Source organism: Budorcas taxicolor, chromosome 4, assembly GCF_023091745.1.
Source record: "Budorcas taxicolor isolate Tak-1 chromosome 4, Takin1.1, whole genome shotgun sequence".
Taxonomy (NCBI): Eukaryota; Metazoa; Chordata; class Mammalia; order Artiodactyla; family Bovidae; genus Budorcas; species Budorcas taxicolor.
The window spans coordinates 114,248,759-114,272,607 of record NC_068913.1 but is presented as its reverse complement, the minus strand read 5'-3'; the positions used below and the strand labels follow the sequence as shown (position 1 = coordinate 114,272,607).

The following is a 23,849-nucleotide window of genomic DNA, read 5'->3' as shown; positions in this document are numbered from 1 at the left end:
GAAATGACAACTCACTCTAGTATTCTTGCTCGGGAAATGCCATGGACAGAGAAGCCAGGCAGGCTACAGCAAATGGGGTCACAAAAGAGCTGGACACAACTTAGTGCCTGAACAACAAGCGATTTTAATTGCATGAAAAAACAAGTGATCAAAAATTTTAAATTTATATATATATATATATAATCATGTTAAAGAAGAATTAATTAATTCAAATTTGATGAGCTGCTTTAAACATGAATCAGGATTGAATTTGGCCAAATGACTCTTCTGCACCTAGTTACTTTTCTTCTTAATCTCTTAATGGGTGTATTGTAACAATCAAAATCCTCATGTTGAATCACCCTAGTATTTCTGAAACAATCATACTTATGTGATACTGCTTTTCATGTCTAATAATTTATTTAGGATTTTTGTATCAATATTTATACATAAGACTTATCTATAGCTTTATTTATTGTGAAAGTTTTGTTAGCTTTTGGAATCAACATTACACTTGTTTCATAGAACAAATTGAATGTTTTCCTTCATTGCTATGTGATTAGGAATAGTTTGAGTAGCACTGAGATTATCAGGTCTTTAAAGGTTTCATGAGTTCCCTGTGAAACCATCAGGACCTGACACTTTTGTGGGGAAACTCTAACTACTTGGTTATTTCTTCAGTAACAATTTAACTCTTTAAATTTTCTGTCTCTACCGGGGCAATATGCTTAAGAGAATATTAGAAACTTACAGAGAGGAAAAGAAGGGGGAAAAAAAGAGAGTGGGAATGGTTCCTACTTACCTGCTGCTGCTGCTGCTGCTGCTGCTAAGTCACTTCAGTCATGTCCAACTCTGTGCGACCCCACAGACGGCAGCCTACCAGGCTCCCCCATCCCTAAGATTCTCCAGGCAAGAACACTGGAGTGGGTTTCCATTTCCTTCTCCAATGCATGAAAGTGAAAAGTGAAAATTGAAAGTGAAGTCGCTCATCGTGTCTGACTCTTTGCGACCCCATGGACTGCAGCCTACCAGGCTCCTCCGTTCATGGGATTTTCCAGGCAAGAGTACTGGAATGGGGTGCTATTGCCTTCTCCTCCTACTTACCTAAATTGACCCTTTTCCTCTCTCCTTCCTTTTCCTAAGGTGGTGTGGGTACACGTGCACAAGTCTCTTGATATAAACATGGCTGCCACGCCAAACAACGCTTTGAGGATCGTGCGGGTAGGGAAGACTGGAAATTCGAAAACTGAGACTGCAAACACCATCCTCGGGGTGGCGGGGGGAAAGTATTTGAGTCTGAGACTGCTGCCCAAGCTGTTACCAAAACTTGTCAGAAAGCATCCCGGAATCCGAAGGGGAGAGAGCTTCTCGTTGTTGACACCCCAGGGCTCTTTGACACCAAGGAGAGCCTGAACACCACCTGCAGGGAAATCAGCCGATGTGTCCTCGCCTCCTGTCCCGGGCCTCACGCCATCGTCTTGGTCCTGAGACTGGGCCACCACACACAGGAAGAGCAGAAAACCATGGCGTTGGTCAAAAATCTGTTTGAGAAAGCAGCCATGAAGTTGCAGAGATGAACTGGGGGACCAGAGCCTGCCGGAGTCCAGCCCCAGTGGATCCAGAGTAATTCGAAGGGGAGATGGAATTGGCGTCCTAGGAAAAAACTTATTTTATTACAGATATAAAAAGAGATTAGAAAAGGATAGTGCAGTAGGAAATATTAGTGGAGAAAAAGAGGCTGAATAACTTGGCTTATGAAGAATACCAATAAAACTCCAAGACAAGGAGTTTGCTGAATATCCACACTCCAGATGGGAATTCAGCCAGAAGGGGAAAGAAAGAATGACATGGGGGAATCAGTCTTTCCAGAAACTGATCCGTTTTCTTTATTTTTCAGGTTTGCTTATATACTTTTTGTTATACATAGGGATGAATACAGAGCCATGCAGGGTCAGCAGACCTGACCTTTGTCAAAATCAGGTGCTTCATATAAAATTATACAAAGGTCTTAGGGGTTTTACATCATCTTCTGGCCATGAGGCCTGCTAACATTTTATGGCCTTTTCTGATAACAGTCAGTCAACCAGAAAACTTATTTTTTCCAGGGGTGATTTTTTCTTAAACCAGGTGCCACCCTCCAAATAAAGTTGCATTCTTATAGGGTGAGGGTGTAGTGGGTAACAATGAAGAAAGGAATTTACTTAGCCTAAGGTTTAACATGATTAATCTTAAAGGTTAATACTTATTTCTCCTATATGCCAGTTATATTTATTATAAGGGCAGGGAATATGGAGATTTAGCAGCAAATATTGGCTCAACAAATGAAAAACCCTTCACCAATATAATTTCTAATCAACCCACTATTCTATACTAATAAGTTTCTAACTTCTCAAAAGAGTCTGTATTTAGAAAGTTTTAAACCATCTCGTGCCTCTCACAGTTGGGAGGCTGTAAACAATAGCATGTGGCCAGACGAATACGCTCAGGCAGGCTAGAGAACCTTCAAAGGAGTTTGTAAGTTGAAACACTCTTGTCAGGCCCAGGAATTTTATTAACTGGAGCTGCAAGTTAACTCCTTCTCCAAGAGAAATTGTGATGAGGGAGAGCCCCCCATAAAGTTAGAAGTGTAGGTGAGAGCATAAGTAAAGTAGGCAGACTCTGGTTTGAGGGGTAGATGCTCGGGAACAGGGGGTTTCCTGAGGCTCGATCCCGCCTTTGCGTATGCCAAAGCCTCCTTCCTCATGACCTTTGCCATGGGCGGAGTTCCTCACGCTGGCTCCTGGCAAGAGCCTGAATGACTGCCTGAAGGATGCAGATGTAAACCTACGAAGCCTCCTCCAGGAATGTGGAGACTGCCGCTATGCCACCAGTAACAGCAGAAACACAGAGCAGGCTGAGGAGGAAGCTCAGGTGCAGGAGCTGGTGGAGCTGATAGACAAGATGGTACAGAACAACCAAGAGGCTTACTTTACTGACCCCATTTACAAGAACATAGACCAAAAGCTAAGACATCAGGAGGAATGCTTGAAGAAAGTCTTTGCTAAAATCACAGCAGATGGTGACTGCAGCCATGAAATTAAAAGACGCTTGCCCCTTGGAAGAAAAGTTATGACCAACCTAGATAGCATATTCAAAAGCAGAGACATTACTTTGCCGACTAAGGTCCATCTAGTCAAGGCTATGGTTTTTCCTGTGGTCATGTATGGATGTGAGAGTTGGACTGTGAAGAAGGCTGAGTGCCGAAGAATTGATGCTTTTGAACTGTGGTGTTGGAGAAGACTCTTGAGAGTCCCTTGGACTGCAAGGAGATCCAACCAGTCCATTCTGAAGATCAATCCTGGGATTTCTTTGGAAGAAATGATGCTAAAGCTGAAACTCCAGTACTTTGGCCACCTCATGAGAAGAGCTGACTCATTGGAAAAGACTCTGATGCTGGGAGGGATTGGGGGCAGGAGGAGAAGGGGACGACCAAGGATGAGATGGCTGGGTGGCATCATGGACTTGATGGATGTGAGTCTGAGTGAACTCTGGGAGATGGTGATGGACAGGGAGGCCTGGTGTGCTGTGATTCATGGGGTCGCAAAGAGTCAGACAGGACTGAGCTACTGAACTGAACTGAACTGATGAATTACAAAACATAATTAAACTAGTAGAAACGAAATATGCCCATAAACCACCAGAAGAAAAGGAGAAACAAATAAAGTTGCTAATGCAGAAGCATGATGAACGAATGAAAAACGAAAGGGAAAAAGCTGAGATGAATGTATTTCAAGCTGCATTCAACATGATTAAAAACATGCTTTCAAAAATATGGCCAAAGTTGTGGTACTTCTCATTTTACTATAACTTTTTAATATGGTAGTTTATAGTTTCCAAAGATTGTTAAAACCATATTTTCTGACTTCTTACAATCTGACTTCCTCTTATAATCTCTCTCCCTTGAGCTATGGGTCTATGTCCCCTACCTTGGAATTGGAGGGACTTTGTGACTGCTTTGATAAATAGTGGGTGGTTGAAGCAACACCATGTGACTTCTAAGATTAGATAGGGAAAATGCCTCCTTGCTTTTCCACGATGGTTACCCTTGGAATTTGCCCAACCTTTTGTGAGGAAGCCTGATTAGAAGACCAATTCGCCCCCATAATGAGAGCCTGAAGTCACTGATCCTCTCCCCTGGCTGACATTTCATCTACCATCCAGAATCAGCTTGCCAGCCTTACAGGTGAGGCAACACAGAGTGGATTCTCCAGCTGCCAGCTGATGAAACTGCAAAGAGCAAAGATGAGCCATCCCCATGAGGTCCTGCCCAAATTGCAGATTCATGAGAAAAATAAATGATTGCTGTTGTTTTAAACCACTATGTTTTGGGATGGTTTGTTATGCAGTGAGGGCTGCATGCTCACATGCTAAGTTGCTTCAGTCCTGTCCGACTCTTTGCAACTCTGTGGACTGTAGCCCACCAGGCTCCTCTGTCCGTGGGAGCCTCCAGGCAAGAATATTGGAGTGGGCTGCCATACCATCCTCCAGGGGATCTTCCTGACCCAGGGGTCAAACCCATACCACTTACATCTCCTACATTGGTTGGGCGGGGGGGGGGGGGCGGTTCTTTACCACTAGCATCATCTAGGAAACCCATGCAGTGAGAGTTAACCAGAATTAAATATGTTCCTTATTCCCCAGCACCCCTAGCTCCTACCTGTCCTTCCACACATGCCAATGAATTTAAGAATTTATAAAATTGACATAACCAGGCAATGATCCATTTCGTAGAGTTCAAATATTCAATTTGGGAAAATTCAAATAAGAAACCTTGCCCATGTTAAGTGTAGGCCCCACTGATGTATAACTGGTGTGTTATTTCAATCCACACCTATAAGAAGTTTGTTTGTGAAACATGGGCTTCTCTGGCACCATTATTCTCTGGTTCATGGAGATGTGGAAGTTGGCAGATCCTCTTGTTGTTTTTTTTTTATCTCCTCTTTCTGCTATTAAATATCTCATTTTTTTTCTGTCAATGCCATTTAAGTATAGTACAGATTAACATGACTGTTCTTCTATACAAATATATTTTATATGTCATTTTATTTAAATTAATTCTGATTATAAACCTATAGAAAAGATGACAGTGAGTCTCAGGAATATAATGATTTGACTAGAGTCATCTGAATGCTTGTCTAGTGATCAATAGAGCTGAATTTTAACACAGATCTGCTTGCTTTTAAAGTTAAAGGTCTTTCAAAGGCACCAGTTTGATCTTTTTAGACAGCTTTATTTTTTTAATTGGAAGAAATTTCTTTACAGTATTATGTTGGTTCCTGCCATATATCAACATGAATCAGTGATAGGTACACATATGTCCCCTCCCTCTGTTGTCACAGAGCATAACCTAGGGATTTGAGATCTCTGCATCAAATGGCACATTTGCTAATGGAACATTAATCGACAGGAGCTCTCCCAAAGACCTCCGTATCAACACTAAGACCCAGGCCCACCCAAAGACCTGAAAACTCCAGTCCTGGACACTTCACGCCAAACCATTTGCAAAACAGAAACACAACCCTGACAATTAGCAGGACTTCCCAAAGCCATATCAAGCCTGTAGACACCTGAACACACACTGCTAGACACAGCACTGCCCTTCATAGAGACAAAGTCCAGTTTCATCCACCAGAGCAGAGGCACAAGTCCTCCCAACTACGAAACATTCACAAGACACGGACCCAACCCCACCATTGGGCTCTCTCCCTCTTTTAATGACTGTCCTAACTTCAAGTGCTCTTAACTGTGATATAAAAATGTCTTCTCTATCAAATAGTTTTTGCTTGCCTCTGCACATCCACACTTCACTCCCCTCTCCCCTTCAATCTAACTTGTTGCCTGGGAGGCTGATCTGCATGGACTACATCAGTGAGATCTCTTGCTGTCTGTCCTCTGTTTGGTTTCTGCCAAAGGAAATCCAAGCAGGAGATCTCTTGAAGGTAGAAAAGCAAGATCAGTGTATCTGTTCTCCTGACTCTCTCCCTGCAGGGTCATCTCTGAGTAGTTGCTACACTAAGTTGTAAGTCATAGCTCCTCTCCTTGAGATCTCTTCACCCAACTCTCCTTCTGGATTCCACCTTTGTTCACCACTTAGGGTAGTGATAAAATTTCCTCAGTGTTACTGGACCTCTCACTGTCATTTCCAAACCTTGTATCCATCGCTCATAGGAAGCCTCTTCACTAGATTCTGCTTCAAATATATCACTGTAGACCATCTTTTTCTGCTAGAATCCTGATGGATACATCTCATGATACCTACTTCTTTTTCTATTTGAAAGCATTCCCTGATTTTTATTTATTTATTTATTTTCCTTTCAATCCTCTGACAGGAGAAAATTCTCACGTGACTGTTGAAATCTCTGGGAAAATTTTAACCTCATAGCCTGTGACCTTGGCAGTGAGCACATTAAAGTTTCTATCTTACTAAAATCATTACAAAACTTCAGTGATAGAGAGATGAGTTTATATTAAAATAAATATGGCAGATAACTCAAACTCAAATATCTGGAATTTGTACAGTTGCCCTTTGTTTTGTCCCTGCAAGTGACAGAGTGTTTACTACATCCATGAAACTTAGGGACACAGGGAAAAGAAAAGGAAAGTTAAGTTGCTCAGTTGTTTCCCAACTCTTTGCGAACCCATGGACTGCAGCCTCCCAGGCTCCTCCGTCCATTGGATTTTCCAGGCAAGAGTACTGGAGTGGGTTGCCATTTCCTGGAGATTAAATCTGGAGAAAATAACATCTCAAATACCTGCTCATTCTAAGGTTCATCACAAATACTACGAATGGAGTAAGACAACATGCAAGGAAAGTCTGTTGTGAGAAACATTCATAGTATATGTGAAATAACACCGCGGGCCCCAACTGCTATTTGCTATAACAGAATCTTATGTTTCTAGCTAGTTCCTTGTGAGTGATTCATCAAAGCAACATTATCTCTAGAGAGCAAACAATCGTACACTGCCCAGACATATTTCCTTTATGAACCATTTGGACGACATGTTCTCTCAGAGATTTGCAGAAGCATTATAAAGTCAGTCAGCTAGTGTGTTTCTAGGCTTGTGTTAGGACCTAATGAAGACGCAGCTTAAACGAGTTGATTTCTTTTCTCCCAAACCTAAGTTCTATTTTTGAAGGTAAAACATACTCAGAAGAAAAATGAGCAATTCAAATGAGTCATATAGGCATCATCTTTTCCTTGATGCATGAATTCTTGACCATTAGATTATCTTCACTTTCGTTATATCCCAGGTTTCCCTGAAGGTGGGTCTGAACCCTGAGGTCTCAGGAAGCTCCAGCACTCATTGTGTGTACTATTGCTATGGTTGAAACTTCCCATAGCCATAATCCGTAGTTGGGGAAAGTAGGATTCATAGGAGAAGACTTGAGGAAGAATTCCGGGCTTGAGGTCTACTCTGAAGAATGTATAGATTGTGTACATGTGGGTGATGAAGATGATAAGCCCCCTTCTTTTCAGAAAGAGGAAAGTTAGAGTCTGCAGGCAAGACCATCAGAGTAGACTCAGGAGTGACAGCATTCAATTAGATTTGTGACAAGCTGAGTATCAGAGTCAAAGGGAGGGTCTGACATTGAAATTTTCAACGGAAGGTTATGTGAGAGCCTAGAGTGAATGTGGCAGGATATTAACATCAGTCATTTCGACTGATTCTGTACTGACAACATCCTGACATTCCAGCCTTATGTACTAAAAGATTTGTGTAGAACTTGAAAGGAAGCAAGTGGTAACCAGTTCTGTGAGACATAGTTCTTCAAACGATTCAGTAGGTATCTGAGGAGTTCAAGAGGAAAGTGCAAGTGCAAGTGGCTCAGTTGTGTCCGAATCTTTGCAACCCTCATGAACTGTAGTCCATGGAATTCTCCAGGCCAGAATACAGGAGTGGGTGGCCTTTCCCTTCTCCAGCGGATCTTCCCAACCCAGGAATCAAACCGGGGTCTCCTTGGATTGCAGGCATATTTTTTACCAATTGAGCTGAGGAAAATCTTTGTAAAAGAGGACACTTTGATTGGAAGGACAACAACTTTCAGGATTGGCAAATTTGGGGGGATTATGCATAGAGTAGTGGTTCCCCCAGTCAAGAGGGTAATCTCCCTCTGTAACCATGGCATTTCATAAGGGAGGCTCCATGAGGAATCCTCTCATGCTCTACCCAACAGGACAAGTTCTCTCTTACCTCACACCAATAAACTGGCCCCCTGGGTCTTGGTGCTGCCTGAGGACATGAGTGCTGCTTGGTAAGAGATTCCTGGGGGACATAACCAGTGTCCTCTGGAGTGAAACGTTAGAGCCAGATGCTCTTGGGGGAAATATAAAAGATGTTGCCTTGTGCCATGGGATAAAGACTGAGGAGGCTGATTTTAAGCAACCATAACTCTCACTGACTGTAGAACCCAAATGTGTTCTTCCCACTAATCAGCTGTAGGCCACACAGGAGGGAGCCAGCCAAAGCCAGCTTGAAGGGGACTTGACTGGAAGTCTACCAGGGAACCCAACTCTGCCAGGAAGTGGAGTTGAAAATACCAGCTGGAGGGCAGATAGCAGTCAGCAGTCGGACATGTAATGGTAGATTTCCAGGGGAGGCTATCTGCAGAGTCATTAATGGGGCCCCATGAGGAAAAGAGCCACTAAGTGCATCTCCATTCCCCAAAAGCCAGATTGCACCTGACTTGTCTTCAGTGGTTTCTTCTCTCTCCTCCAACCAAGGAGGAGTCAGAAGCAAGGCCAGTGGCTGGAGGAGGAGAAGGCGAGGACTGGGGTACAACGATGGAAGCAGCCCTGTCCACATTGCTCAGCCTTCAGCAGAAGCCGGCACAAGCCATGGGAAGGAGAGGCTTTACCCTTCAATGAAATTCAGCTTGATTACTGGGTTGGATGCTTTAATTACACAAATGGATGAGCAGTGGTTGGAGAGAGTTTCTGCTTAGGGTAGCAGCTATCCAATATTTCCTTCATGAGACACTAATGGAGCCAGAGTGATGGGTGTGTAGGAGACCTGAATATATGTCCTCCTTCTTTGTGATGTATTTCTTACTTAATGCAAGGCTTAGATATAGATCACCTCGTTTGCTGTGGAGAACACTCTACAGAAGAACCCCAAGATCTTCCCCTTCTATTCCTGAAATAGTGGCATTGGGTGCTCTGAGTGGGATAGCAGGAGTCTGGAGAAGCACTGTGCTCCTTCAGATGATGGTAAGAAGTTTGACGTGGCCACATCACTCTCAGCCTGGTTCAGTTCAATTCAGTTCAGTCGCTCAGTCGTGTCTGACTCTGCGACCCCATGAATCACAGCATGCCAGGCCTCCCTGTCCATCACCAACTCCCGGAGTTCACTCAGACTCACGTCCATCGAGTCAGTGATGCCATCCAGCCATCTAGTCCTCGGTCGTCCCCTTCTCCTCCTGCCCCCAATCCCTCCCAGCATCAGAGTATTTTCCAATGAGTCAACTCTTTGCATGAGGTGGCCAAAGTACTGGAGTTTCAGCTTCAGCATCATTCCTTCCAAAGAAATCCCAGGGCTGATCTCCTTCAGAATGGACTGGTTGGATCTCCTTGCACTCCAAGGGACTCTCAAGAGTCTTCTCCAACACCACAGTTCAAAAGCATCAATTCTTCGGCACTCAGCCTTCTTCACAGTCCAACTCTCACATCTATACATGACCACTGGAAAAACCATAGCCTTGACTAGATGGACCTTAGTCAGCAAAGTGATGTCTCTGCTTTTGAATATGCTATCTAGGTTGGTCATAACCTTTCTTCCAAGGAGTAAGCGTCTTTTAATTTCATGGCTGCAGTCACCATCTGCAGTGACTTTGGAGCCCCCAAAAATACTTATGTATAAATCCCACGGAGTCAGGAGAGTCATAGAGGTGGGGTAGAGCCTGCATATGTGAAGCGGTAGAAGTGTCCCTCAGAGCTCTGATCCTTATGTACTCAAGATCAGTCAAAGACCAGCCTTGACCAGTTAAGCATCTGTGAGGTGGAGTCTCCATGTCCTTGTGACTGAAGAGAAAGCAGGCAGTCAAGTTTACTGATGTGAACGGAGACTCACAACAAGTGTAGGGCATAACTCTGCTAAACGCTTTGACTGTCCTTAGAGATCATAACTTGACCTCATGAGAATGACTTCAGTTTTTGACAGAATCTCAATCTGGTGGATAAAGTCAATGACCAAGCTTGAATGCATACTTTGATTGAAAATAAAAAGAAGCTACAAATCACAGACTTGTTTTCTTTCCACTGTGGCATTTAAGTTCAAAGATGACTCCACCAGAGGTGTTCCAGAGATGTTGAGTAATGAGCCCTCAGGGTCAAGGAGGTGTGTCTGAAATGCAGCAGTCATTTGTAAAACACCATGTACAGAACCCATGAACAACCAAACGCTTGCCACGATCATAATCTGTTGAATATAGACTCAAAATTACATACTTTCTGGAAGAAAGCAAACATAGAAGCCCCTGATGACTTCACCCAGCAAGTCCTGAATGTTAGCCAACAAAGCCTGTCTTTAGTGAACATTGACATGTCTCTAATGAGAAAAGCTGGCCTCAAAATTACTATGTCTGTTACTGCAGACAGAATGAAAACCACAATCACAGAAAACTAATCAGATTGATCACATGAATAAAAGCCTTGTCTAATTCAATGAAGCTATGGGCCAGGCTGTGTAGGGCCACTCAAAACAAATGGGTCATGGTGGAGAATTCTGACAAACTGTGGTCCACTGGAGGGGCTTTCTTGATAGCTCAGTTGGTAAAGAACTCGCCTACAATGCAGGAGACCCCTGTTCTATTTCTGGGTCGGGAAGATCAGCTGGAGAATACCCACCCCAGTATTCTTGAGCTTCCCTTGTGGATCAGCTAATTCACTGGAGAAATGAATGGCAAATCATTTCTGTATTGCCTTGAGAATCCTATGAACAGTATGAAAAAGCAAAATGGTATGACACTGAACGTTGAACTCCCCAGATCGGTACATACCAAATATGCTACTGGAGAAGAGTGGAGAAACACCTCAGGAAAGAATGATGAAGCTGAGCCAAAGCAGAAACAACAACCAGCTGTGGATGTGACTGGTGATAGAAGTAAAGTCCGATGCTAGGAAGTACAATATTGCATAGAAATCTGTAATGTTAGATCCATGAATCAAAGTAAATTGGAAGTGGTAAAACATGAGATGACAAGAGTGAAGGTCAACATTTTAGAAATCGGTGAAATATGGATTAGAATGGATGGATTTAATTCAGATAGCCTTTGCATCTACTACTGTGAGCAAGAATGACTTAGAAGAACTGGAGTAACCCTCCTAGTCAACAAAAGAGTCCAAGAGGCAGTACTTGGGTGCAGTCTCAAAAATGACAGAGTGATCTATGTTCATTTCCAAGGCAAACCATTCAGTATCACAGTAGCCAAATCTATGCCCAAACCACTAAAACTGAAGAAGCTGAAGTTGAACAGTTCTATGAAGACCTACAAGAACTTCTATAATTAATAGCAAGAAAAAAAAAATGTCCTTTTCATCATAGGGGACTGGAATGACAAAGTAGGAGTCAAGAGATACCTGGAGTAACAGGCAAGTTTGGCTTTGAAGTACAAAATGAAGCAGGGGAAAGCCCAGCAGCTTTTTGCCAAGATAATGCACTGGTCATAGAAAATACCATATTCCGACAACACAAGAGATGACTCTCTACACATGGACATCACCAGATGGTCAATACCAAAATCGGACTGATTCTATTTTTTTAGCCAAAGATGGAGAAGCTGTATACAGTCAGCAAAAACAAGAGTGGGAGCTGACTGTGACTCAGATCATGAACTCCTTATTGCTAAATTCAGACTTAAATTGAAGAAAGTAGGGAACACCACTAGACCATTCAGGTATGACCTAAATCAAATCCCTTATGATTATACAGTAGAAGTGACAAATAGATTCAAGGGATTAGATCTGACAGAGAGAGTGCCTGAAGAACTATGGGCAGAGGTTCATGACGTTGTACAGGAGGCTGTGATCAAGATCATCCCCAAGAAAAAGAAATGCAAAAAAGGCAAAATGGTTGTCTTAGGAAGCCTTACAAATATTTTAGAAAATAAGAGAAACTAAAGGCAAAGGAGAAAATGAAACATATATCCATCTGAATGCAGAGTTCCAAAGAATAGCAAGGAGAGATAAGAAAGCCTTTCTAAGAGGTCAACTGAAAGAAAGAGAGGAAGCCAATAGAATGGGAAAGTCTAGAAATCTCTTCAAGAAAACTAGAGCTACCAAGGCAAAATTTCATGCAAAGATGGGCACAATAAAAGGCAGAAATGGTATGGACCTAATAGAAGCAGAAGATATTAAGAAGAGGTGGCTAGAATACACAGAACAACTATCCAAAAAAAAAAAAATCTTCATGACCCAAGTAATCACAATGGTGTAATCACTCTCCTAGAGCCAGACATCCTGGAATGCGAAGTCAAGCGGGTCTTAGGAAGCATCACTAAGAACAATGCTAGTGGAGGTGATGAAATTCCAGCTGAGCTATTTTAAATTCTAAAAAATGATTCTATCAAAGTGCTGCACTCAATATGCCAACAAATTTAGAAAACTCAGCAGTGTCCATAGGACTGGAAAAGGTCAGTTTTCATTCCAATCCCAAAGAAAGACAATGCCAAAGAATGTTCAACTACTGCACAGTTGCACTTACCTCACAGGCTCCAAAGTAATGCTCAAGATTCTCCAAGCTAGACTTCAACAGTTTGTCAACTGAGAGCTTCTAGATATTCAAGTTGGATTTAGAGAAGCCAGAGGAACCAGAGATCAAATTGCCAACTTCTGTTGGATCATAGAAAAAGCAAGAGAATTCCTGAGAAACATCTGCTTCACTGACTATGCTAAAGACATTGACTGTGGATCACAACAAACTGTGGCAAATTCTTCAAGAGATGGGAATACCAGACCACCTTACTTGCCTCGGGAGGAATCTATATGCAGATCAAGAAGTAACAGGTAAAAGTGGACTTGGAACCATGGACTGGTTCCAAACTGGGAAAGGAGTATGTCAAGGCTGTATATTGTCACGCTGCTTATTTAACTTCTGTGCAGACTACATCATGTGAAATGCCAGGCTGGATGAAGTGCAAGCTGGAGTCAAGATTGTAAGGAGAAATATCAATAACCTCAAGTATACAGAAAACACTACCCTAATGCCAGAAAGCAAAGAAAACATACAGAGTCTCTTGATAAATGTAAAAGAGGAGAGTGAGAAATCTGGGTCAAACCTCAACGTTCAAAAAATGAAGGTCATGGCCTCCAGTCCCATCACTTCATGGCAAATAGATGGGGAAACAATGGAAACAATGACAGACTTTCTTTTCTTGGACCCAAAGCCAATGCAGATAGTGATAGCAGCCATGTAATTAAGAGACGTTTGCTCCTTGGAAGTAAAGCTATGGACAACCTAGACAGCGTTTTGAAAATCAGACGACATCACTTTGCTGACCAAATTGTATCTAGTCAAAGCTATGGTTTTTCTAGTAGTCATGTATGGATGTGAGAGTTGAACCATAAAGACAGCTGAGCACCGAAGAATGTATGTTTTTGAAGTGTGGTGTTAGAGAAGACTCTTGAGAGTCCCTCGGATTGCAAGGAGATCAAAGCAGTCAATTCTAAAGGCAGTCAATCCTGTATATTTATTGGAAGAATTGATGCTGAAGTTGAAGCTCAAATATTGCCAGGTGATGAGAAGAACTGACTGACTAGAAAAGACTGTGATGCTGGGAAAGATTGAAGGTAGGATGAGAAGGGGACAACAGAGGATGAGATGGTTGGATGGCATCACCGACTTGATGGACATGTTTGAGCAAGCTCCAGGAGATAGTGAAGGACAGGGAAGCCTGGTGTGCTGCAGATCCAGGGATCACAAAGAATCGGAGACAACAGAGCAACTGGACTGAACTGAACTGAAAAAGTGGCCTTGGACATGGTCACTTCCTCCCTAGGAAGCACCGGAACCATTATCCAAACAGAATGTAGTGTGTTCCTACTGATGAAACTGCTAATGTGTCCTCTTTATTAAGTCACACGAGGGCACAAGTGAACAACCTGAGGGATCCTACCCCCTACTTGGGGACATAGTAAATCCAAGATTCAGGTCATACGATTTTCAGCAGAAAAAGTTGTCATTCCATTGGGAATCACTGACTTCACCCATGTTCTCTCACATGTGACTCTATTGTTGCTGTGGCATCTGCCTGCATTGCAGCCAGGGAGCCACCAGAGCAGCCACCTCCATACTGGTTAAAGCCCAGGGAGAGGGAGCCTGTGAGATTGCCAGAGCTGGTCACAGGGTTGAGAGGTGGACCAGCAAACTGCACCTATGCAATCGAGGGCTCCCCAGCTGCTCCCCTGTCCTAGAAATGTGCCTTTTGCTTGCCTTCCCCACTTCCAGAAGCCCCTCCAATGATGCAGCCTCCAGTAGAAACTGACATTGTCTGGATGCTATAAGTGATCAAACCCACTTAAGGCCTCTCTATAAGCATTTCAGATTCTGGCAGACAGGTGTAAAGAATGCTTTTCTTGGGGGTGCCCAAGACAAGCATCATGAGTCAGTTCCTTGTGTATTAAACCTGCCAGCTTGCAGCCTAGAGTGGATGCCTCACAATCAGGTTTCAGATGAAACCTGGATAGAGCCCAAAGAAGCTGCAAACCAACACACATTTTAAAAAATCAGTCTCATCTATATGTATAAACAATATTTGTTGGAATATCCAGGGCAATCATTCTCAAAGTTTTTTGTTTTGTTTTGTTTTGCTTGTGAAACCACATCCTAATTATCTAAATCCCTTCCTAACCTGGGCTGCATTCTCTGGGATTTGGAATCAACAATTTGCCATGGTGTAGAGTAGGACTTGGTAGGTGTTCGCTTTCCACACTGTTGAAGTTTCACCTGCCTTCCCACCCTGGGTCCTCTCTACCATGCTTCCTGAGTTCTTCTTCTTACATAGGGGAATGTCTTCTGTAATGAATCTTTATTTTATCAATTATTCCTTTTTTGTTTATTGTTTGTCCCTTCAACAATAAACACTGATAGGTCTGGAGAGGCAGGGATCTTTACCTGTGATCATGTGCTAATATATCCAGTAGCCTAGGACAAGGCTTGGCACGTGATAGGCTCTCACTAGACACTGAATGAAAAGTCTATTTCATTTGATATATTATTTGTTTTTGTTTAGAATTGTATTGCTGTTTTTGCCTTTACTTCTGCTTTCAATCTATCTCTAGTTTCATGTTTTAGATTCAGATTTCTTTTGCAATCCACTTCAAAAAATATTTATTATTGTAACTGAAGTCTGTGCTGTATTTATCATAATTATAATACATAATCTAGATGCATTCATAATTTTATTTTCTGCTGTCTATGTGTTCAACCTGTCCCATAATTTATGTTTTCTTTCTTCTTTGTATCTTAATTTGGATTATCTGGCTATTTTTTTCACTTTCTAACTTTTTCCTTTACTTGTATGGAAAATTTTAATGTTCCATCAATTTTTAAAGGTTACGTATCTTTTACAGATATAACAAAATATTGGCTTTATTCCTATATAACACATATTCTTAACTTATCAAAGTTTAAAAATATTTCTGTTTTCATCTTTCTGTTATAAAACAAATACTTTAGAATGTTTTTAGTTTTTATTCCCACCTGTCACCCCTAGCTCTACATTATTGTTGTGCATTTTAATTTTCTTATTTTTTTCGTTTTTAAGCCCTGCTGATTTAGTCTGTAAGTCGAGTCCAACTCTTACGATCCCATGAACTGTAGCCTGCCAGGATCTTCTGTCCATGACTTTTCCCAGGCAAGAATATTGGAATGGATTGTCATTTCCTTCTCCAGGAGATCTACCCGACCCAAGGGTTGAACCTGGGACTCCTGCATTGCAGGCGAATTCTTTACCAACTGAGGCACCAGGAGAGCCCTAGAAATTATTAATAGTATCTCTTCTTTCTTCTTTTTCACCTGTGATTTACCATCTGGGATTACTTTTCTCTTTCTCAAGTACGCTCTTTACAAATTCTACTTAAGTTTTGCTGGTGGCAAGATGCTCAGTCTGTATTGTCTGAAATGTGTTTCTTTTGCCTTATTTTTGATACCTATTTTCCCTGAGTGTGGAATTTTAAGTTGACTGTTATTTTCTTTCAGCACATTGAAAGCCTGCTTCCACTGTTTTGTGGCTTCCTTTGTCATTACTAAGAAATCAGCCCAGTTCCTTTCTTTTTTCAAAGGTCATCTGTCTGTTCATTCTGGTCCATTTCTCTCCCCACAGTTTCACTGCTACACATTAAGGTGTGAATTCTTTCCTAATGAACTTCTTTGGTATTAGATTTCTTGAATGTGTTGATTGCAAAAAAAAAAAAAAAATCCAACCATTATTACTTTCAAGTCTTCCTCTAGCCTATTTTCTCTCTCTCTCTTTTCCTATTAGCATCTTTTGCTCCTAAACTTCATTCTGATCTTTTATTTTTCAAATCTCTCATCCATTTCACTGACTAGAAGTCACTGACCCCTATGTCACCCTTCACTGAGTGCATGTCCCTTTGAACTTAGTGATACAGGTTCCTCTATTACCTACCCGCCCCCTCCCACCTTGAATCCCCCTTTGCCTGGACTCTGATTTTCATGTCTATGTGGCTTCCAGAAATAAAGTTTAAATTCTCCAGAGCTGGTAAAGTATCCTCAGAGAGACAGCCTGCTGCTGCACTCCACTTGTCACCCATTTAGTTCTGTTCTGAGAATGCTTATTACTTGCCTACTCACATATGCTTTTAAGGTATCTAATATGTTTTAGGTATCTAAAACTAGCATTTTTAGTTGATTTTAGTGGGAGGATGATTAATCCAGATATCTGAAAGAAACATTTATTTTCCCTTGGTTAGTTTTTTCATGTTTTTCTTTTCTCCCTTAGGGTTATATTTTTTTCTGTTTATCTTTGTCTCTTTCATCTCTCCATCATATTGCAGTTTGTCTTCAAATGGCAGTTCTCCCTGTCTACCTTTTCAAATTTTGTAATAAATCATTAGAAAAGCTGGCAGTTTCACCTGTGAGTGAGGGTTCTGAGTGCAGGCCTCACCTGAGGTGACCGCAGGACAGCCTGTTATGGAGAGGGAACCCAAAATGCCCAAATGTGGAGGATTTTCTCTGGAGATGCTCTAATCTTTAGGGCAGAATCCTTCAGTTATGACTCGGGAAGACAGACCTTGAATTGTGAGCTTCTGAACAGGGGCAGGTGAGGAGAGAGTTGGGCCAGCTGTTTCATGGTCATATCCTCAGTGAATCCTCAGCCCCATCCCTTCGCAGCTGAAATGTCTGAAGCCCACCTCCCCACAGTGCTTCTGTCTCCTCTGTGGATGCCTCAGCGATAGCCTCTCTAGGCCCATGCTGACCGTGAATGTTTGGCCCCAGTGCTCCTTCCAGGAATTGTTGCATCCTCTTGTATCTGATATGTATGCTCACTGTGACATCCCAGTTTGATTAGGGATTTCAAAAAGAAAATGCCTGTGGTCTATAATTGATCTCAATCCATTTTCCAGAATGGATGGCATATGACTAGTTTGCTAAATTGATGCTGAAATCTCTGATCTCCTGTTGCATAGAAATAAAATGTAATAAGAGAGAATGTGCAAACTACTCTTACATATTTATACACAGAATTATTTGTGGTCATCACAACTTGAAGATAGAGACTTTCTAATACTAATTTCAAATTTTTATTACTTCAAAATGGGAAAAGATAAAGAAAATTGGCTTCTTAAGTTTTCTATTATGTTCAGGCTTTTAAAACTCCATTGTCAGGAAGGCAGAAGAACCTGCATCCACTAATTGCACTGGTTCTTTTCTTCAGCTCACAACAGAGCTGCGACCATCCTCAGTCAGGCCTCCTCAGCAAGTCTGAGTCCACTGTGAGCATCACCCCACGTAGAGGAGGGGAAGTGAATCTCAGTCAGGCCAAAGGTGAAGGAGATGAGGCAGGAAATGGTTGTGCCTGTGTACACGTGAATTTATAACAGCCACTTTTGTTATTGTGAGAAGATTCTGAGAAATGGGACAACCAGAAACTTCTTGGGGACAGTGTTGTAATGTGTGTGAAAATCATCCTCTGGTCTCTGTATCATAGAATTTCTAGCAAATAGGTACAGATATTTTTACATGCATGAGAAGGTAGTATATGGGTTGAAAAAAACCAGGAAATGAAAAATGCAAAAACAGCAAATGCTTAAAAGAGCAGAAACTATTGAAAGTAAAACTGCAAAGCCTTGAGACTTTGAGCTTCAAGAAGTGCCAAAAAAGGTCATAATTCTGCATTGGATTACTGCGATATTGAATGGTTTGCCTTGGAAACGAACAGAGATCATTCTGTCGTTTTTCAGATTGCATCCAAGTACTGTATTTTGGACCCTTTTGTTGACCATGATGGTTACTCCATTTCTTCTAAGGGATTCCTGTCCACAGTAGTAGATATAATGGTCATCTGAGTTAAGTTCACCCATTTTTGTCCATTTTAGTTAGCTGAGTCCTAGAATGTCGACGTTCACTCTTGCCATCTCCTGTTTGACCACTTCCAATTTGCCTTGATTCATGGACCTAACATTCCAGGTTCCTATGCAATATTGCTCTTTACAGCATCAGACCTTGCTTCTATCACCAGTCACATCCACAGCTGGGTATTGTTTTTGCTTTGGCTCCATCCCTTCATTCTTCCTGAAGTTATTTCTCCACTGATCTCTGGTAGCATATTGGGCACTTACCGACCTGGGGAGTTCCTCTTTCAATATCCTATCATTTTGCCTTTTCATACTGTTCATGGGGTTCTCAAGGCAAGAATACTGAAGTGGTTTGTCATTCCCTTCTCCAGTGGACCACATTCTGTCAGACCTCTCCACCATGACCTGCCCACCCTGAGTGGCCCTATATGGCATGGCTTAGTTTCATTGAGTTAGACAAGGCTGTGGTCCTAGTGTGATCAGATTGACTAGTTTTCTGTGATTATGGTTTCAGTGTGTCTGCCCTCTGATGCCCTCTTGCAACACCTACTCTCTTACTCGGGTTTCTCTTACCTTGGGTGTGGGGTATCTCTTCACAGCTGCTCCAGCAAAACACAGCCACTGCTCCTTACCTTGGACGAGGGGTATCTCCTCAAGGCCGCCCCTCCTGATCTTGAACATGGAGTAGCTCCTCTCAGCCCTCTAGTAATGCTGAAAAAGCTGAAGTTGAATGGTTCTATGAAGACCTACAACACCCTTTAGAACTAACACCAAAAAGATGTCGTTTTCATTATAGGGGACTGGAATGCAAAAGTAGGAAGTCAAGAAACACCTGGAGTAACAGGCAAATTTGGCCTTGAAATACAGAATGATGCAGGGTGAAGGCTAATAGAGTTTTGCTAAGAGAATGCACTGGTCATAGCAAACACCCTCTTCCAACAACACAAGGGAAGACTACACATGGACATCACCAGATGGTCAACACTGAAATCAGATTGATTCTATTCTTTGCAGCCAAAGATGGAGAAGTTCTATACAGTCAGCAAAAACAAGACTGGGAGCAGACGGTGGCTCAGATCCTGAACTCCTTATTGCCAAATTCAGACTTAAATTGAAGAAAGTAGGGAAAACCGCTAGACCATTCAGGTATGACCTAAATCAAATCCCTTATGATTATACAGTGGAAGTGAGAAATAGATTTAAGGGCCTAGATCTGATAGATAGAGTGCCTGATGAACTATGGACAGACGTTCATCACATTGTACAAGAGACAGGGATCAAGACCATTCCCATGGAAAAGAAATGCAAAAAAGCAAAATGGCTGTCTGGGGAGGCCTTACAAATAGCTGTGAAAAGAAGAGAAGTGAAAAGCAGAGGAGAAAAGGAAAGATATAAGCATCTGAATGCAGAGTTCCAAAGAATAGCAAGGAGAGATAAGACAGCCTTCCTCAGTGATCAATGCAAAGAAATAGAGGAAAAGAACAGAATGGGAAAGACTAGAGATCTCTTCAAGAAAATTAGAGATATCAAGGGAAAATTTCATGCAAAGATTGGCTTAATAAAGAACAGAAAAGATATGAACCTAACAGAAGCAGAAGATATTAAGAAGAGGTGGCAAGAATACACACAAGAACTGTACAAAAAGATCTTCATGACCAAGATAATCATGATGGTGTGATCACTCACCTAGAGCCAAACATCCTGGAATGTGCACTCAAGTGGGCCTGATTCATGTTGATGTACGGAAAACCCAATACAATATTGTAAAGTAATTAGCCTCCAATTAAAATAAATGAATTTAAATTAAAAAATAAATAAATACAAAATAAAACAAATACCCACCAAAAAATAAAAGCATCACTACAAACAAAGCTAGTGGAGGTGATGGAATTCCAGTTGAGCTATTTCAAATCCTGAAAAATGATGCTGTGAAAGTGCTGCACTCAATATGCCAGCAAATTTGGAAAACTCAGCAGCAGCCACAGGACTGGAAAAGGTCAGTTTTCATTCCAATCCCACAGAAAGGCAATGCCAAAGAATGCTCAAACTACCGCACAATTGCACTCACCTCACATGCTAGTAAAGTAATTTAAAAATTCTCCAACCCAGGCTTCAGCAATATGTGAACCATGAACTTCCAGATATTCAAGCGGGTTTTAGAAAAGGCAGAGGAACCAGAGATCAAATTGCCAATATACACTGGATCATGATAAAAGCAAGAGAGTTCCAGAAAAACATCTATTTGTACTTTATTGACTATGCCAAAGCCTTTGACTGTGTGGATCACAATAAACTGTGGAAGATTCTTCAAGAGATGGGAATACCAAACCACCTGACCTGCCTCCTGAGAAACCTATATATATGCAGGTCAGGAAGCAACAGTTAGAACTGGACATGGAACAACAGACAGGTTCCAAATAGGAAAAGGAGTACGTCAAGGCTGTATATTGTCACCCTGCTTATTTAACTTCTATGCAGAGTACATCATGAGAAACACTGGGCTGGAAGAAGCACAAGCTGGAATCAAGATTGCTGGGAGAAATATCAAGAACCTCAGATATGCATATGACACCACCCTTATGGCAGAAAAGGAAGCAGAACTAAAAAGCCCTCTGATGAAAGTAAAAGTCGAGAGTGAAAAAGTTGGCTTAAAGCTCAAATTTCAGAAAAATAAGATCATGGCATCTGGTTCCATCACTCCACGGGAAATAGATGGGGAAACAGTAGAAACGGTGTCAGAGTTTAGTTTTTTGGGCTCCAAAATCACCGCACGTATTGATTGCAGCCATGAAATTAAAAGCCGCTTGCTCATTGGAAGGAAAGTTTTGACCAACCTAGATAGTATATTAAAAAGCAGAGACATTACTTTGCCGACTAAGGTCCATCTAGTCAAGGCTATGGTTTTTCCAGTAGTCATGTATGGATGTGAGAGTTGGACTGTAAAGAAAGCTGAGCGCTGAAGAATTGATGCTTTTGAACTGTGGTGTTGGAGAAGACTCTTGAGAGCTCTTTAGTCCATTCTAAAGTAGATCAGTCCTGGTTGTTCATTGGAAGGACTGATGCTAAAGCTGAAACTCCAATACTTTGGCCACCTCATGCAAAGAGCTGACTAATTGGAAAAGACTCTGATGCTGGGAGGGATTGGGGGCAGGAGGAGAAGGGGACAACAGAGGATGAGATGGCTGGATGGCATCACGGACTTGATGGACATGAGTTTGAGTAAACTCCGGGAGTTGGTAATGGACAGGGAGGCCTGGCATGCTTCAATTCATGGGGTCGCACAGAGTTGGCCACGAGTGAGGGACTGAACTAAACTGAACTGAACTCTGCATTAGAAGAGATCCAAATTAACATTGTAAAATGGCCTGGAGACAAGGTAGTTTGACAACTTAGACCAATTTTACAATCAATCTCTTACATTTGACTATGCTGCTCACATCCTATTATACCTAAATGACTGCAATTTTTCAACTTTATTGAATTTCAATTTGCATATAATAAAAATACATGCATTTACCAGGAGATTCAATAATCAATCAAAAATATCTCTAAGTCTTGGTATTTCACATCAGCTTGTATATTTGTATACATGTTGCAAGGTGTATGCATTTTATTTTATTTTCTTATCTTTGCGTTTTGATCCCATTCACCCATTTCTCCCACTTCCACCCTCAGTCCCAACCTCTGGCAACCACCAATGCGTTCTCTGTATCTATGAGTTTGGCTTTTGTTTTGTTTAAATTCCACATATAAATTGGTTTGCACAGTATCTGTTTTTCTGTTATGCTTATTTCACTTAGCATAATGCCCTCCCGTGTTTCCATGTTGTCAATGGGGCAAGATTTCCTTCTTTCTTATGGCTGAATACTACTCATCTGTGTATGTGTGTGTGGATACCAAAATTTCTTTATCCATTCATCCATCAATGACACAGAAGTTGTCTCCATATCTTGACTATTGTAAATAATGCTGCAAAGAATGTGGGGCACAAACATCTTTACTAGTTAGTGTTTTCATCTTCTTAAGATAAATACCCAGAGCTGAGATTGCTGGATCATATGGAGGTCTATTTTAGATTTTCGAGAAGCCTTCATAGTGTTTTTTGCATTGGCTGCACTTTTTTGTATTCCTATCAATGGTGCATGAGATTTCCTCTTCTCCACGTCCTCACAACACTTGTTATTTCTTGGCTTTTTAATGTAGTCATTGTAAGGTAAAGGAACTAGAGAAGGCAAGGTTCGGCAAAAGAAGGAGACCAATACTCTACAGAAACAGATCACCTTTAATGAGGTGAGAAGGGGCAGCAGTCAGACCAGGGAACTGCTTCGCTAAGTGAAGAAGAGAGCGGTATATATGGAAAACATATGTATGCAGAGATACATTGTTTTGAGGGGGTTTGTTTTCCCTCAAGATTACTTTTGATTAGTTAACTTTCAACCACTGGGGCAAGGAATTCCTGAGACAGACTGGAGACTGGGATCAGCTGAATGTAACCAATCTTATTGTTTATACCTTCTTTGGGTACAAGGTTCTTTATTCTGTATAAAATGGTAGGGAGGACCTGGAGGGGAGTTTTAACTCCAGGCTATTTTGAGCCATGTAGCTTTCCTTCATTCCAGACCCTGAGGAATATATAAAAAAAGACAGAGAGGTGGGCAATGTCAATGTTCATGGCTTCTTCATGCTGGCAAATGAGGGTCGGGGGCTTGTGGTCTGGGAGGAAGGAAGTCTAAGGCCCGTAATGTTGATTTGCTATGCTAGCTGCCAGGGTCTTGAGCAGAAGAACAGTCTTGACTTGATCTTGAGAAATGGCTCGAATTCAGTCCTGGAGCAATCCCTGGAAAAGATTAAAGAAACAAGGTCCAAACGTGAATAGGAGGATAATGAATATGAATGGCCCGAGAAGGGGCAAAACCCAAGGCATCCAGTTCCAGTCTGTCAACCATGACTGCCAGGAGTTGCTTAATCTCTGGCCGATTTGATAGGCTCAATCTGTAAGGTTTTTTGCAGCTTCCTGGACAACACCCGACTGGTTGGCATGGAAGCACCAGGATTCATCCAGAAAAAGGCAGAAATCTCCCTTTTCTACAGTGAGTAGATCTCATCCCCTTCTATTTTGTAACACTATGGCGGCCAAGGAATCAAGCTGATTTTGAATAGTTATTAGAACTTGGGATCCTTCCTGGAGGCTATCTGATAGGTCTTTAGATAGTGCCTGGTAGTTTTGGGCAGAGGTGGCCAGGCTGGCAGTTCCATTTCCAATTCCAGGCACTATTCCTAGTCCCACTAGGAGGGGAA

General features: G+C 41.8%; 1 pseudogene; it reads left to right on the top strand.

Annotated features, from left to right (window-relative positions):
- Positions 1–1,152: 1,152 nt before the first annotated feature.
- On the top strand, positions 1,153–23,649 carry LOC128046356 (GTPase IMAP family member 7-like; annotated as a pseudogene).
- The last annotated feature ends 200 nt before the right edge of the window (positions 23,650–23,849 follow it).